This window comes from Carlito syrichta, unplaced genomic scaffold, assembly GCF_000164805.1.
Source record: "Carlito syrichta isolate Samal-C Ts95f unplaced genomic scaffold, Tarsius_syrichta-2.0.1 Scaffold133743, whole genome shotgun sequence".
NCBI classification, from domain to species: Eukaryota; Metazoa; Chordata; class Mammalia; order Primates; family Tarsiidae; genus Carlito; species Carlito syrichta.
Window position 1 is genome coordinate 173,798 of NW_007077839.1, and position 9,226 is coordinate 183,023.

A 9,226-nucleotide genomic window follows, 5' to 3' on the forward strand; every position below is an offset into this window, starting at 1 on the left:
CCGCCGCGCGCGGGTGGGCGGGGGGGGGCGCGGGCTCCTCAGCCGTATTTAAGAGGTTTCCTGTACGGACGAGCCCTGAAACGCAGCGCCGTGCTAGCCACCTGGTCGGGTGGCCTTTCGCCTTCCTCTGCCTGAAAATTAAATTTGGAATGGCACTGCAGCAACACATTCTGGAAAGTGTTCTTTGGGCTGTTATGTCTATGGTTGGTTTAGTTTCTCGTTTGTTAACCTTTTAAAATGAATATCATTGAAAATGGATAACTGTACAACCAGAACTCGAGAAGATTAGGGGGAATATAATGCTTTAGAATAGGTTGTTACCAAGCTGGGTAAAGGATTTAAGTTTTTATTGATCAAAACACAAAAGGCATAGAGAGCGAGTCAGTAAATGGCAAATTACTTTGACAATTCCCGATTTTCATGCAGATTGTGTGAAGCTGCCCCCTTCAGAGCCACTCCCGGGCCCTGGAGGAGACCAGAAGCTGTGAGCACAGCCAGGACTTGGCCACGTTAGAATGCCAACACGCTCAGGAAAAGACTTCCAAGGAGTGTTTTCTTGGACAGATAACACTCCATTTTATTTCTGAAAGGCGAAGACAATCTCTAGCTTAACTATAAAACTATTTCTTTCACGGGTACACTTTTATCTACGGAGGGGGCTGTTGCAAACTAAGAAGTTTACACTCAGCTACAGTGATTGTTCCATTACAACTATAATGCAAAAAATAAAATAAATTCTCTTTGGTGTGCGTCTTCCTCTGTCTGGTTTCAAAGCGACTTTCATCTGCCACTAACTTGGAAACTAGTCAGGAAACATTTTAGCAAATAAACAACCTTCTCTCCACTGTGTCCCACACATTTGCCTGGCCTGACGCTCTTCCCTCAAAATCCTACATTTGCAAAATAAACTCTTAACTCTGATCTCTCCCGGCACCCCCTCTCCCACCTTTTAAAAATAAAAATAACTCTTCCAGATATGCTGCATCCCTTTTTTAAAAAATCACAGCTGCTCTGTTATTTTAACAAAACAACTGGCAGGTCTCTATTCACAGAGCTGCTTGAGCCACATAGGATGCATAGGATGCATAATTAATATGTTCTTTAAAAGACTTTCTTAATCAAAAAAGACACTAACTATATGTAAAATTATTCACTTACACATATTGGTTTGTGCAATTTTCCACAGTGACAATAAAGTTGGTAGCTAAATATATTTTGATATGTAATGAAACTTAGCAAATGTCCTTTGTAAGGCATGCATGGTGAGGGTAGTACTCGTGTCTGTGGGCCTACTGTTTATGTTCCACCATGCCCTAGTAAAGATGTTCTATTTTATGCAGAGTTGTAAAGCACTTTGAAATATAGTGAGAGGATCTATTTCAAATAAGACAAGGTTATTCGTGTGCCATACAGTCAGCGTTTGGACAAAAGCAAGGCTTACTGGAGCCTTGTTAGTACCCTTCAGAGCCTCTCCCTGTGCTGACGACTCAGCCCGTTCCAGGGCCTCCCTTTAAGAAGAAGCAGAGAGCTCGAGCCATGGCAGCCCCGGGCAAGGCTGGGCCTGTTCAGAGAACGCAGCTCCTCTGGAGCAGGAGAATTTCCATTCTTCCCTTCCTCCGGCGAAAAGACATTCTAAAGGTGACCAAGGCAACCCAAAGAAAGAAAGAAAGGGGGAAAACAGAAAAGAAAAAAGAAAGTTTGCCACATCTATTTTTGCTTTTCAGAAACAGGATTTAGTTGCCAATTAGAAAGCCAGACGGCAAAGAAGACCCGTGACATGCCACTTAGGCTGGTCAAAACCACACACTAGCAGAAAGTGAAAAAGATGCGTCGGAAGGCAACCCGCAACCCTTGGCCTCGCATTTCACCGCGGATGGGCCGAGCGTCTGCTCCGCCTTCTGCCCTCCTGCCTTCCGTGATTCCCCAAAGCACGCAGACCGTACCGCCGCGTCTCGGCGCGACTGACGGGGTGTAAACGGCACCCTAGACTGAAACAATCTCAAGCACAGTAAACACGCGGCCACGGGACGGCGGGTGCCGGACCCCCGCGTGTGCAGGCGCCGGATCTCGAGGGAGCAGCCGCAAAGCCGCGACCGTGCTCTGCTTTCGGAGCCCAGCTTCCGCCCGGCGGCAGGAGCAGACACAAAGCCACGTCCTCGTCAATGGAGGAGGCAGGAATATGACGTGATGCACACCACCAGATATCTTAGAGGACTGAAGGACTGGGACAAACATTGAAAGCCAAGAAAGCTGAGCGTTGCATGGGCAAAAGAGAGCATAAACACTGTTATAGTTCATTTTTCTAGTAATAAATGCCAGGTTATTGTCTCGTTACCAAAAAAGTAATATGTATATAAAGGTAAAGAAAACGCATAGGAAATTATTTGTTCTCTCCTTTTTCAATCAATGTATTGATGTTTAAAATACTATATACTCTTTCTGGGACTACATAATTGAAAAACCAAAAAGCCTTCCTGTGCATTAAGAGGAACTAGCACTGCAGCAGCAGCCAAACAGGCCCTGCCACGCTCTCCTGCCCCCTCTTAGAGCAGCCACCACAGGGGCTCATCACAGGTCACAGGAGATCGCTGCTTTGGAAATCCAAAACCACATTGCTTCAGGACTGCAGGCAAAATACACCAGGGCTCATTAAAATAAGTTTACACCATCAATTGGCTTAAGCTTTGTGGAAAGTGGCTTGGCAAGAAGCATCAAGAGCCTTGAAAATGTTCACTCCTTTTAACCCAGTATTCCATCTCTGCCCTTCCAGGGCCATCGCTTGAAATGCCAGCAAAGAGTTATGGAAAAAGATGTCTATCTTACATAATAGTATAAAAAAACAAACAAACAAGAAGCCACACAAACATGTAACTAACAGGAAACTGGGAAGTAAGTTACAGGATCATACAAGGGAATTTAACAAATCCTATTCGATTTCATACATATGTTGTTCTGAACTGTGTAAAACAATACAGAGGAGAGAAACAGTAGCATGATTCTCCGGGGAGAGGGGAGGTATATTGGTTTTTCCCCCCATATTTTGTAAGTTTTCTATAATGAGGATGTGATACTTTTATAATCAGTAACAAAGATATATACATATATACATATTTGTACATAATACATCAATTTTGTACACAAACACAATTCATTAATTTCTTCAATGTTTATAACACAATAAGCTGACAGGTAAACCAGAAACCCTAGAATCAAAATAAAAACAAAATCACTTAGATAATGTTTCTCTTAAGGAACCACATAAAACCAAATTAACATATATTTCTTTATTCCTGCCAAGTATCACATGTCTACATATTTTCTTCTCTATCCAATAAGTAAATTTCACATTTAGTTATCACTGTGATTTTCTTTTGTGACCATATATAGATTGAACATGTTCCGTGTTTTGATTAGAAAAGCCAGGCTGTCACGTAAGAAGTCCATATTTCCTCATGATCATTTGCAGCTCACACTTGGCACCGAGCTGCATGTACTTATTATACTGACCTGGCCATACACAAATAATAGCACATGGCAAATTTGCAAAGGCAGGCCCGCTCTTAGGACATTGCATTATCTGCAAAATCTGTTTTCAGCAGCAGACTATCCATAAATGTGACCCCCGGCTCCTTTTTTTTAAAAACTAGGCCAAGTGGCTGTCCCCACAGCACCATCAGTATATTTAATAAAAATCAAGAATATCTTGTGTTTGAAACAGACATTATAAATAGATGTATAGATGGAGCAGATATTGAGAGAAGAATGGTAAAGATTATGAATATTAAGATTTATATTAATCTATAAGCCTATTAAAGTACAGTAAAACCTGTCCTTCAGACCACCTTTTTAAAGATATCACCTCCCTGATGGGACCACTAAATTTCGGGCCAAATTATTTTCCCATAAAGAACAATGAAAAGAAAATGATTATATTAAGACTACTTCTACTATGGTTTCTTTTCATTGTTCCGCCAAAAATGATTCCAAACAGTAAAATAACATTGATTTTGACCTTGTTAATGAACCTGAAGAACTTCCTGGAATACTCCAACACCGATTTCCATTTTTAACAGGAAAAAAAAAAATGAACCCTCTGCCTCACATTTTTGAAAACACCAGCAGCAGGTAGGGATAATTTCATTGGTATTCCACAGACGTAGCTTATCTTGATATCGCTAATGTTCCGTAAGGTTTGTCATGTGGATTTTTCTTTGTGCCAAAAGCTGGAGATGATTGTGTGATTTGTAAAATATTGAAGAAGCCTTCAAGCCGAGAGATTTATTGCATTTCTTTTTTGGTTACAAAGAGCCTCACATACACTATTACTGCAGTGATTTTCAGTTTTCCAAAATGCCACTCTCTCCAAGGGAACAACTTTCTCTCCTCTGGCTTTGCGAGGACTCCCTGTGGCTTCGACTGGCTTTTCCTCCAACAGAACTGCCATGTGACCTGTGCCCGCGTACCCCCCTGGGTAGGCCCGGCTCCCTCAATCAGGCCCCTTTCCAGCTTGCTCATGTCAGTCAGAAGCATAGCGACCCTCTGTCCTCAAGTGGGGCTTCCATACTGCTCATGGTGGAAGCCTCTGGTGTCATTTTCTTTGCAGCTTCCCAAGGCCACACTGCAATGGTTTCCCAGGTCCCCTCCAGTGTGTGTCCCTCAGCAGCAGAAGGTGCTCACCCACCAGCCACAGAGATGCCTGTTCAATGTCCATCTGTGTATTCAAATAGGCCTGTTCTACCAGTGGATAGAAGGAAGCTTTCGGTGTAGACATTCTTGTGCAAGGAGCAGGTGTGCCGTGGCTGCCCACTGTGTAAGCCCCTCTGGGAAGGCTTCCCTGGACTCCACACCATGAAGGCAGAGCGATGTCCTTTCTGGTCAATGTCGTGGACGAGCTTTGGGCCCAACGCCTGCCGTTCTCTGCTCCCAGTAGCCAGTGTGGAGCTGAACGAGTCGCCAGGCTGGCGAGTCATTTGCCCCTGTTCAGTTCCACCTTGGTGGGTCCTCACCCGCCTGCTGTCTCGAGCCTCAGGGCACAGGATCCGGCCCAGCCCTCTCGTCCCAGTGGTGGTGTCCCCACACCTCGAGGACGCCCCAAGTGGAGTCAAAACACATGGCCACGAACCTTATGGGTGGAGAGCATAGGTGTTTATTCCTGTTCCCAAAAAGAAGAGCCCATGAAATAAAAAGATGTGTGTTTCAGCTGCAGGCCCAGGGTTGTAGACGTGGGGTCTAAACTCAAAAAGGAAACTAAACGCTCACAACCTAGTTCTTCAAATACCAGAGCATCATAGCAATAAAGCTTCTTTCTCCAAGCAGGATTTTCTGTTTTCCGTTTGAGATGAAGACAGCAAGGCCTCATGCACAGTGAGTGGCATGTGGCATCTAGAAACCTGGGAGGTGGTGTGACCTTGGGCAAGTCACTTATCCTTCCTGGGCCTCGGTTCCCCCACCTGTAAAATAGGGATAATAATAGCATGGGCCTCCCCGGGCCATTTGAAGAACAAAGGAAATTAAATAGCGCGGTGCACGAAAGCAAGCTGTTTATGGGAAATGACGTTCAAAGCTATGGCCATGCAGCTAAGGGAAAGAAGGCACAGGTAAAGAGGAATGCCGCACACATTTTAATTTAGACGTGCCCGCCTCTTCCGAGCAAACTAGCCCGGTGATCAGATGTGTAGTGGCACACAGACACCTGGATATCTATCCAGCAGGAGCCACAGGGTGCACCCTCCAGCTCTTCCTCCAGTATCACCTCACAACCGCAGCTGCTCTCCTCCCCTGGGACGCAGAGGACTCAGCATGAACTTCTCTTGCTCTCCCCCCACAGACATCCTCCACCTCCCCGCCAGAGACACTGAGGAAGCCCACGGCTTCGAAAATGAGAGCAAGAGTAGTCCGGGTTCCTGAGAAGAATAGTGTGGCCTTCTCTCTGCTCCTTCACGGGCAGCATCCTTGCTACTTCAAGACCTCTTCAAAGCAGTGAGGGTGGCTCTCCTCGGAGCCTCTGCAGGTTTCTCCTCCCTGCGGCTCATTCCCCTGGAGTCAGCAGACCACACTTCTCCTTCTGAGCGGAATGCCCCTTCTTCCCTTGCCTATTTTCTCCTTCTTCCCTCCCCCCACCAACCTGCAAGTGAAACAAGCAGCTTCAGGCTTTAACACCAAAACCAGATGGGAAAGGGGAGAAAAGAGCATTGTTTGGGCCCATTTTTGCTGTTTCTATGGGGATAGGGCTGGCTTATATTGCATGCCCATTGCTAAGGTAGACAATGCTAGACTGTGAGCACCCCTTAGCCTGGACTGAACTCTGCACATCTCCAACACTGAAAAGACATTTTTCATTGTTATGTATTTGTTCAACAAGCATTTACTGAGAGGTTACAATGTGCTAAACACTGTGCTGGGGGTTAGCAATGACGCACTGTACTCTCCTCCTGAGAAACACGGGGTGCATTTCTGAAGACGCCCTCTTGCTTCTTGCTTGGTTTGCACTTGTCTAGAACTGAAATCAGCCAAAGAGTCTTCCTTCGCCAGGCAGGTGCCTGTCACAACCTACTCTGAGCCTACGACCTACTCATGCTCAAAAAATACTCGGGAAATAGAGTCTTGGAACTTGTTGCTGGACAGGACACCAAACCCACCCACCGTATTGAACCAATGAGGAAATAGAGGATTGGAGAGTTAATCGGCACCTTCAAAATCACCTGCACTGGCTCACCTCATCTATCTTGAGTGTTCTAGGGCCTGATCAGGGCGGAGGCCAAGAATCTCCCCACAGAGAGCTAGATGTCCCTTCCGGTCCGGAAAGTCTAGGCAGCCCAGAGAGAATGGTGGTGACCTGGCCACCGGCTCTCTGGAGCAACGTGGTGTTTATGCACTGGGGTGTTTGTCTGCACGATCGCCATCAGCATCACACTCACTCACTGCTTCGTGAAGTGCTTTGGGATTTCTCACGTAGAAAAGGTGCTCTATAAAATCAATCACAAGAAAGTCTGCTGCTGGCAGCTCAGAACAGCTACAGTAAGCGGTGTTCACTCAATCAATAGGCCCTTGCTGAGAAGGGGAAGGAATGCCATTAGAAAGATGTGCTCTTAGAAAAACTTCCCCTAAGTAAGGGGAAAAAGCCCTACCTTCCGAAGAGTATATATACAGAAAGCACACGATATATTGCTCCTCTGTGGCCGATATTAAACATGATGGAAGGAGGAACTTACAACTTACCACATACGTTTGATTTTACTTTAACCATGCAAAAACACAAACTGATAGACATTGAGACTGAGGAACCTCACAGGCTCCATACAGGAAATGCCTCTTGGGTTTTAAAATCCAATTATAAAATAAGAATGGAACTAGCTCTATGGCATTGGGGTAGCAAAAAGAGATTTCTGCAAATTGCTTGCTAAAGAATAATATGCACGTTTGGAATATAGCATAGCTTGCCTGCCTTTAATTATGGTTAGATACAAGGAACATACGTAGATGTATATCATTGTCTGATGTTAAAGAACTGGGCTCTTTGCACAATCCTGAAGGAATACTGATTTGGGATATTTTCGGTTTTCATTTTGTTTCAGAAATTGAAAATGCAAAAAGTAAATAATAAATTACTATATACATGACTCATGCTACTTCTTAAAGGTGCAAGATAGTATGATTCAAATAGGTGCGAAAATTAGGGAGAGGACATCTTGCAGTATTTTTTATCCACAAACTATTTTTGTTAATAACAGAAAAGTACTGCGGTTTTTTTTAAGTAGAGAGAGAACCTTTAAAAGCAAATAGGACAACTGTCGCAGTTCTCCATGAGGTGCGTGCAACCAAAGAAGAAAGTCCTTGAAGAGTTGCCGGATGAAGTTCTCCCAAGGTCTGAAAGAGTCTTTTAAATCAGCCATCAGTGTCTCTTCAAGTCTTTCCACAAACTATAATATTAGAGCTTAAATTGCTAAAGTGTAAGTAATTTTAAAAACTTCACCTTATCAACAAGGGTACCTACATAATCAATGTTTGCATATCTAACCCTGAATTGTACCCCAAATCTTTATAATAAAAAAAATAGATTGAGGAAAAAACCCTCACCTTTACAAGTAAATGTGTAGGTCCCCTGATCCAAGTGTTGTCAACTCTAGAGAGCCTCCAACCCCTGGAGGGGCTTGTTGGATGCTGACTTGCTTGGCTGTGGACCTCCCCTTAAGAAATTCTGTGCCCAGTACCATGGTTGGAGGTTAGGAAAACTATGACTTGTGGCTGTCTGACAGTGACTTGCTCAAGGTCGCCCTATTAGGTAGTCCTAGGGCCCAAACTATAACCCATGTTCCCACCTGTCCCGTATCAGTGGCCTTTTCCCTTCAGCATCGGGTACATCTCTCCAAAATGGCTTTGCTGACTGTCAAATGCTTCCTGCATTGTTTGCCCAGGACATTTGATGTTCCCTCCAAGGAGATAACCGCGAAGTGGCTTCTCCCTCTTCTTCCTTAAGAGAGTTCTGGAGAATCATCTTAGTCTATAAAATTAGAAGCGGGTTTAATGTGCTTCGTGTATGAAAGTGCCCAGTTATAGGCCCAGTACTGGCTATTTTGAGATAGGGTCTCACACTGTCTGCAGTTGCACTGCAGCCTCCAACTCCTGGACTTAAGGGATCCTTTTGCGAGTACTAGTTATTTTGATAATAACTGGCTTTGAAATTCTTAAGAGTTGGGGTGAGGCTTAGAGAAGGTGAGTGGATTTGGTCAGTGCACATTACAGCCCCATCGATAACACAGCATAGATTTCTGCAGTTTCCCTAGTGTGACTGTTTCTCCCAGAGCCACCAAATATCATCCAGACGCTAATTGCATTGCCAGAAATTTCAGATTAGATCTAGATTTAAATAGTCATATTCAAAATTGTGGGGGGGAAGGGAGAGACACATTTTTTTCTTGGTTAACATAATTTACTATCAGTTTACTCAACTTTTCTTAACACCTAGCTATACCTACGGAGCAGATGCTTTACAATTCAGATGCATCCGGAAGTTGGTACCCTATAGGCAATCACAGGAACTGCAAGAGTGATTCAATCACAAATAACTCTTTCTGGCAGAATTATTTTAAAATCTACTTTTCTTCTACAGGCTAGGTAATTCCTTGGTTACCCATCACACTGAGAGCCAGGGAGAGCCACAGAGAAGTATGACAATCAAACTCCATTCTAGCTGGTAGTTCATGAAATTTTTATCGAACAAAGGTAA

The 9,226-nt window shown here is 44.3% G+C and overlaps 1 pseudogene; it reads right to left on the bottom strand.

Annotated features, from left to right (window-relative positions):
* The window catches only part of LOC103250778, a 57,246-nt pseudogene extending 52,716 nt beyond the window's left edge, over window positions 1–4,530 (bottom strand).
* Between the last annotated feature and the right edge of the window lie 4,696 nt (window positions 4,531–9,226).